Source organism: Haemaphysalis longicornis, unplaced genomic scaffold, assembly GCF_048455015.1.
Source record: "Haemaphysalis longicornis isolate Haplotype H1 unplaced genomic scaffold, Haemaphysalis longicornis Haplotype H1 scaffold_9, whole genome shotgun sequence".
In the NCBI taxonomy this organism is placed as follows: Eukaryota; Metazoa; Arthropoda; class Arachnida; order Ixodida; family Ixodidae; genus Haemaphysalis; species Haemaphysalis longicornis.
Genome location: NW_027526460.1, coordinates 115700703 through 115708518, shown reverse-complemented (window position 1 = coordinate 115708518; position 7816 = coordinate 115700703). Strand labels below are relative to the sequence as shown.

The window sequence follows — 7816 nt, the reverse complement described above, 5'->3', positions numbered from 1 at the left end:
CAAGTTCCCCTCGGAACGCTGTTACAGCCCTGCCGTGTTCACCAAATGCACAAGGCGAGTATAAAGACCCGCACTTCTTTCGTTCAATTGCGAAAAAGGTAAAGGATTCATTAAAAAAAAAAACCTGCGTTCAATTTGAAATTCAAGCCTTTTGTAACTCACTCGCTTAATTCCAGCCACGACGTACACTTTTAAGGATCCATTCATAGAATCAATCAATCAACTAAATGAAAAATACGAAAAGAAACGATACAGTTATTGAGAAAACGTAATTTACCGCCGCAGAGATGCAAGCTAGGCAGAAGTAACGTGTTATGGCAAAGTATAAAAAACATTGTTATCAGTGTTTCAACTGCAGGTTAAAAGGGGCGTAATTCGGTAAAAAGAAACTATAGGCCGCACTCATGGAGGTTAAAAAAAATTTTTTTAACCTCCTTGGCCGCACTACATTCACCCAGTCGTTTCTTGTCTGTGGCTTATGGCTGCGGCCGCCAATCGCACAAACGAGATTCTGTGACGTCATAGAATCCTCCCTGACATTGGCTGGGGAATCGCCACTTCCCCTTGTGTTTCATTTATATCTCTGTTGACGCCATAGCGTTATCAGGCTGATTTCTCGGTTTTTTCGACCGCTCTATCCGTCCGCCATCCACCATGTTCACTAAGCGTGCACGAAAGTGCGTCATCGATGCTAACAACAAGCTAAACCAGAGGCACCCAGATGCTATGACTTGCGCGAGTCGGGATTACAAGCCAGTGTCACCTAGATAGTAGAAAGGAGAACAGTGATAGTACAGCCGGGACGAGAGAAAACATGCGCAATTCAAGCAGGCTTTGCGCCTGGGTGGTGAAGTTCGTCCTACGCACCTTGGGTGGACGCCTTCTCGGGAGGCTTGGTCACCATCCGTGCCCTTAATAGGGAGTTTTTGTACAGCGTTTGTTGCCTTTGCGCACGGTAAACGCTAAATTTTTGCAACGCCCTGCGTATAGACCGCGAGAGGAGTTTTAGTAGAGCGTCTCATCAGCTTTGCGTAGCGACACGCTAATGCTTACGGCGCCATCTGTCGAATGTTTTGCGAAATGAATCGCCGCTGATCTGCCACGGCCCTGCGGAGTGCTCGAGTGCTTCGATATTTTGCGACTATCCCAACAATTGTAAACAAACGCTTTCCCTTTAGTATTGAATGCAACGCGGCCATAACACGACATGAATATTCTCTTACCTGAGTACGTCCCATAAAGAAAGCGTTGAAGCCCTGTGGCATTGCTTTCGTGTAATTGCAGGGAACGCCATGAACCGAATGCCCGGGTTTGACGCATACATTTTATTCAACTTCAAAACAATCCAGATATGCGCTTCGAAGGAACACAACGTCACACCATGCGTTGCAAGTACGAACAGCGATTGACCGGCGATCGGTTGCCTCCTCCTGCCCGTCACGAATTCGGCACTCACTTCTCGCGCGTTTTGCAAGGACGAACCGCAAGTTACTTAACTGTGGCGCGCAATCCCAGAAGGCTTTTAGCCACGCACGCAGCACATACCCGATGCGAGGTTGAGTCGTACGTCGCTCTAAAAAGATAATCCAGTGCATGGGAAGTACTATCCACCCGCAGAAGCACAACGCCCTTACAAAAATGATTGTTGAGTTTCATAAGAAATTTTGTTGAATTCACTCAACAAACATTGTTGAGTATCCAAAGAATTTCTGTTGAGATTGTGTTGAGGATTTGTTGAGTTTTTCAGGAAAAGTGGCCACCATGGTTTCATTGATTTTCCGTTGAATTTCTTACGTCGAATTCCCATTGAGTTTCTGTTGCCTTTCCGTTGAGTCTCCACTGAATTTCGTATTGATATTTTGTCGAGGTTTTTATGAGTGCCCAATGTGTTTCTGTTGATGTTTTGTTGAGATTTTTACGAGTGCCGCATGCGTTTCTGTTGATATGTTGTTGAGTTTTACACGAATGCTCAATGTGTTTCTGCTGCGATTTCTTTCAAAGGTTTTTGCGATCATTGTAGGTTGAACAAGAATCTACATTTTATCGCACCACCAATACACGAGTTTATGGTGTGGCAGTAGTGCATGTCATGTGACTAAAAATTCTGCCTCATGCAGACATGCAAAAAGAAAAACAAGGTGTTCAGCGTGCACTTTTTACTTTATTTCCCGATTCAAAAGCGATGATAGGTTATTTTTAATGTAACCGGCGCTCACACCTGGAAACTTCTGGCCCGTGTAGCCTGCAAGAGATAGAATGAATTTATGATTTACTATAAAAAATGAAAACGTGTTCAGCAAGTTCTCAGAATTAGTAATAAAAGTGTGCAAAAATAGACACTTTCCCAAAAAGCATAAAAGGGATGCACTGATCTCACTGTACACATGAAGAAAAACGGGTGATTAGCTACAAGTTGACAAAGATGACAGCTTTGTTCTTGGCACTCTAAATGCAAATCATGTGCACTCACCGACCACAGCCTTCACCCGCACCCTCCAAAGAGAGTTTTCCCCTTGAGCTCCTCCGGAGTGAAGACATGGCGCAAAAGAGCCCTGGCAAATTTGCCAGGGCCACTCGCACACGCATGCACCAGCTGATCCAGGTACCCCTTCTCAATTAGCACACCGCCCCCAATGTCAACCTGCGAGCAGAAAATAAAAACCGAAACAGTTGAACCAACATGAACTCCAGGATCGAGACAATGAAGAGTTTGAGTACCCATGAACAATTTCTCAGAATATTACGGTAATTCATTTACAGATTTTGGCATTGATCCACTAAAAATTCTTTTTGAATAGATTTAATTTAAATGTATATTTTCAGTTTTTATGGGTGAACATGCATACCTCAACATGCTTTCGGCTTGTTTAAACAAGCGTTTCAAGAATTCATTAAAGTGTTTGCCAAGTGCCCACTGCAGTACACCGTGGGTGTATTGCTTTGTGGTAGAAAGGCCAAAAAAAAAAACCATTTGGGTGCTGTTAGGTCAATCTGGATGAAAGGTTATGTGGCTAAAATAGTCAGATGGCTGTAATGCACACAAAGTAGGCAGTACGATGCCTTGCCCTGACTCATGCAACTATCCATAAAAAACTGACCTTTTTTTAGCACCCGATTCAGCAAAATAAAATGAGCAGACTGTTATTGATTTTTTAAATTATTTAAATTGAAAAGAGTGAACCCTAGTTACAACTAGGCCAATTTGCACCATTTTTTCATTGGCTAGCAGTGCACGAGGGTCATACGCGAAATGTGGTTTGCGGCGTGGTGCTAGCAGGAACTTTTTGTGTGGCTGGTGTTCTTTCTGCAGGATTGTGGGTTTGCGAATGCCTTGTCGTAAGGAGTACCCAGCATTGTTTTTGGTTCGAAATTCCGCACTGCGCTGTTCACGCCTCCTACAACCACAGACACGAAGCAGGCTGCACGACGAATGCTAGCACAGCGAGTTTTTTTTTTCTCTTGATGCAAATGCTAGGGCAGTGCTTGAAGATGGTCTGATTTGGCGTGACAATTGGACAGGTGCGGACAGCGGCTCAGATAAGGTAATTTTGCACTGTCTGTGTCATCTCCGTGCGCTGATTGGCTTATTTTTTTTTCATTGCTTCAAATGACTGTGGCTCGAATAAGGAAAATTTATGCACTTAAAGCTGCAACGATATTTCATGTGGTGGTGGCGTGTGATAAGAGGCACTGTTTTTACTGTGCCCCCCCAGGCATGCTGCGCACTTCTTGAGGAGTACGAGAGTTTGAGAGGTGCTCTAGTGACAGTGTTCTGGTATGTTGAGCGCATGACCATCCTCCGCCTGAGCTTCCAATGCTGAGCGATTATGCACAGGATCTGGGTGGAAACGACTGCGAGGTAAGAGTGCAATAAAATTACATACAGTGGCGGTGACAGAGATTCCACCTGGGGGACAAAGATTTTCAAGTGTTTTCTTTTCAATGTAGATGAAGCATAAATTATAATTGATTGATTCTCGGGTTTAATGCACCAACGCTACACAGACTGTGAGGTGAGCCATAGTAGAGGGCTCCGTATTAATTTTGACAACCTGCGCATCTTTACATGCGCCGAAATCTCGACCACATGGGCATATTTTGCAGCAGACATGATAGACAAGAATTTCCATCCTGCACTGGGCGCCACCAATTCTTTCGGACTGCGGGGCGAGCAGACGACGCTGAGTCCCACGCTGTTGCTCCGTGCCATGCGTGAATATCAGACACCCCGAACGGCATCGAAAATCGGTGTAATTTATTTGGCATTTCAGCAGCAACAAGTTTAGCAGTGCCTAAGGAGAACGTTTAATTCTTCCAAGAGGTGTCCCGTTTGCCCATCAATTCTGTTCCTAACCCGCTAAGGTGGCGGGCCAGTCCACACCACTTTGTCCTGACAGGCATTGCCTGTGAGGCCACGTTTCGTCCTGCCAGCAGGACGCCTGACCTTTTTATCCTCAATTGATGTTTACTTTCGGAATTCTGGGAAAATTGCCATCATTGCCTTTTACTTGGCGATGTTCAGAAGCTACTTGTCCGGGCAGGCGTGATTACGTCGTTACTGGCTGCACCAACAATCAGCGTAAGCGCAAAGTGCTCATGCAAGAACCGTGCGAAGTGCACCATGACAAAACAAGTTTCTGCATGTGCGGAGTCTATTGGCTGCACAAATTTCCTGCGTCGCTTGAGTGTCACCGTAAATGGGTCATCGCGCTCAATCGCAGACTTAGAGCCTGGCAAATTTGCCAGAATGAGCCCGGTGGTACGCTGCTTTTGGAAGCGCTGTTTAATCACCCTCATGCTCAATCCTTATCGCACGTTTCTGTTCTTTGGAGGTATGTTTGGTCCGTTTCATCGACGGGAAGCCATCGAAAATCAATCAGACACTTATGCTGCAGCTTGGGTACGCGAAAAATTCTCAAGTAACCCTTGTGAAAACCGTGCTGATATTCGAATGTGATATTACGAATAATCAGCAACTTGAGAGTGGATGAAATGTTCCCTGACCTAGCGTATGGTGCTTGTTAGGAAAATTTAATGGTGAAGTACCGTCCCTGATTTAAAGACTGGTGCTACCTCGGCTATCCTCCAATCACTGAGAGTAGTGCCTGTCATGAGAGACTGCGAAAAAAGTGCCGACAAAATCTACAAGCTGCGGTATGTACTTTTCGGTATAGTGTGATTAATAACAGTATGATCTGAAGTAGATAATATTGTAAGCTTACTTAAAATGGAAAGTAGCTCCACACCAGTTTGTATTGCAAATTCAAAACCATATCGAAAATCCTAAATGTTTGCTTGGCTTGATTACATACGGATACTTGCTTCAAAGTCAGTTCAATTTCTATTCTTGCACTTTAGCCATTGGCCCCAGATTCGCTTCAATATCCCTGCTAAGCAATGACACACTCAAAATGCACAACACTGCTTCATGAAACTGTTTCAAATAACCAGGGGCTAGAGCACTGCTAACAGGTACACATCATGACAGGTTCCAACATGAAATAACTAACCTGAAAGTACATAATCAGTGGGTGCATTGATGTGGCAGCGGTGCCTGGACCGATGCGTTGAGCAAATGTGCTGGCTTCTGAACGGGTGGTCCAAGCGGCCAGATGATGGATGAAGGATTGACTATTCCTGGCGGCAAAGCGTACCCAGCACCAAGGAAAGGCCAGGCAGTACTTGGGTACAGCAGGTGCAGTGTCAGTTGGCCATGGAGGGCCCTGGCAAAGCCTTTGAAACTGGACTGAAAGCCAGCCAGCCAACCCGGACAGCCAGCAGCAGCACCTGAAAGTGCATAATCTGTGAGTGTGGTGGCACTTGATGAAATACAAGAAAAGCACACACAAACCACGAATGCTTACATTAAGCAGATTATTAATCGTTAATGAGTAACCTCCAAGGCCCTAATAAGAACATTCCCGCAACACCCAAACTGAAATTTAGGTCACAGTAATGTATTTATTAGGCACGCAGGTTCTGTGAGTGGGGTATGCCTGATATATGCAAAGCTCACTGATATGCTAATTTGCATGGAACGCTTGCTAGCAGCCCATATGCATCCCTAGCTTTCAATCGGAACTGGTGTGTACTAGTTGAGGCTCCTCCATTTCAATGCCTGGCTTGCCTTTGCAAGTCCGATTCTCCAATATAAATAGAGTTGAGTGGGCAGGCGCCCCTGCGAGACCACGCGCGCGCATTTCAACTTCAATTTCCACGTATGTGAATGTGAGCTTCACGAGTACGGCACGCATACCACGACGCATATCGCGGCCCGAAGACCACGAGACGGGTCGCGACGGCGGCAGCCGGTCTCGCGAGCGTAATAGCTGCGAAGCGCACTGCACGGAATTAACAGTCGCCGCAAAGGCACTGTTTTAGAGACACATGACAAACAAACGCCCCGGTGTTTAAGAGCCTTGCGTGATGTCAAATAATTAGCTGCCGCGTTCTACAGCGCGAGCATCGCAACAAAGGTCTAGCTTCAGCGTAAATTGATGCTGACGGCTGCGGAAACGGTAGACTGGTAAATCCAAGGCGCCAAACAAGTATGCTATATCGTATAGGCTCTGAGAGCAAATGAGATGGGGGCCTACCGAATTACTGACCCATAAGCACCAGAACTCGTTCCGAACAAGAACAGAAAAACAAAAAAATGCGTACTCACCCCAGCAGAAACGACGTTTCCCGCCTAAAATCCGTCTTCACGCTCGTCTTCCCCTTCAAGGACACCGACACTTTGTTCGGACGCAATGTCATCCACCTTTGACGCGCGATGATCGTTGAGGCGATGATCGTTCTTCCCGTTCCCGCGTGTTCAACACACGCGTAGGTTGGAAGGGCAATCATCACCCTATAAAGCTTTTATAACTATGATTTAAGCTTGAAATAGATAAAACTGAACAAATCGCCCCAGCTACAATTCCGCACAAACCAAACTCCATAAACAAACACACAAAAAGGGAGTGATAGTTGCCAGACTGCAATAGCAGCATTTTATGTTTGACGAAAATTGTGTTATTGGTAATTAACTTCCTGCTTTTAAAGTATTAAAAGTGTTTATAACTTAAATTTGAGGTTATTAAACGCAAAAGCGAATAAAAGTAAACTAACTGACATATATACTTAAATTGTAAAGAAGCTTTTAAAGTTAGTTTTGGTTTTGTTTTCACGGCGGGTTTCTCTACAGAGGAGGTGCCAGAAAACGAACTACTTTGGGTTTAGGAAGAAGGTGGCAAACGTCGGTGTGATTGAAAGCAAGGAACAGGCGCTTACTGTGGTTTTAAAAAAGAAGTGGTAATAAAACCTTCACTAGGAAAAAAAAAAAAACATACGACGAGGATTCGAACCACGGACCCTCAAAACAGTAATCGGAGGCGTAACCACTCGGCCATACAGGCTTTTTTTTTTTTTTCTTTAACAAAACCAGGTTTATTTACATCGTCAATATGTACAGGGCAAGACACAGGGCAAATATGTACTGGGCAAGACACACTACTATACATGCTGCTGCCCTTGTTACATTGTTGATGCTACGTTCCTGACTGGCGTGTTACGCCGTTCAATAGCAATCACACTCATACACTAAAGAGAGCGCATTTACGGGTAAAAAAGGAAAAAGGGGGAGTTGTGTTTCGTTGCAGCCTAGCCTGTTGCTGGCTTCATATCCACTTTAAGCGTTCCAGCTCCTTTGTTTTAAAAGCTACCGTCGCACGGCAGCAGCTCGCAAGGGCTTGTCCTAGTTCTGAGTCTGAGTCGGGTGTCCCGAGAGCACTGACGGTCCACTCCATCTTGTGGACGAAATGCCTCCAAGCTG

At 45.2% G+C, this 7816-nt stretch overlaps 1 long non-coding RNA gene across 1 annotated transcript; it reads right to left on the bottom strand.

Annotated features, from left to right (window-relative positions):
- Positions 1-1771: 1771 nt before the first annotated feature.
- On the bottom strand, positions 1772-6921 carry LOC144152223 (uncharacterized). Its single transcript, XR_013319108.1, has 3 exons — positions 6668-6921; positions 5511-5787; positions 1772-2641 (listed from the first exon to the last, which is right to left on the bottom strand). It is a non-coding gene; the product is annotated as an uncharacterized LOC144152223 (long non-coding RNA).
- Between the last annotated feature and the right edge of the window lie 895 nt (positions 6922-7816).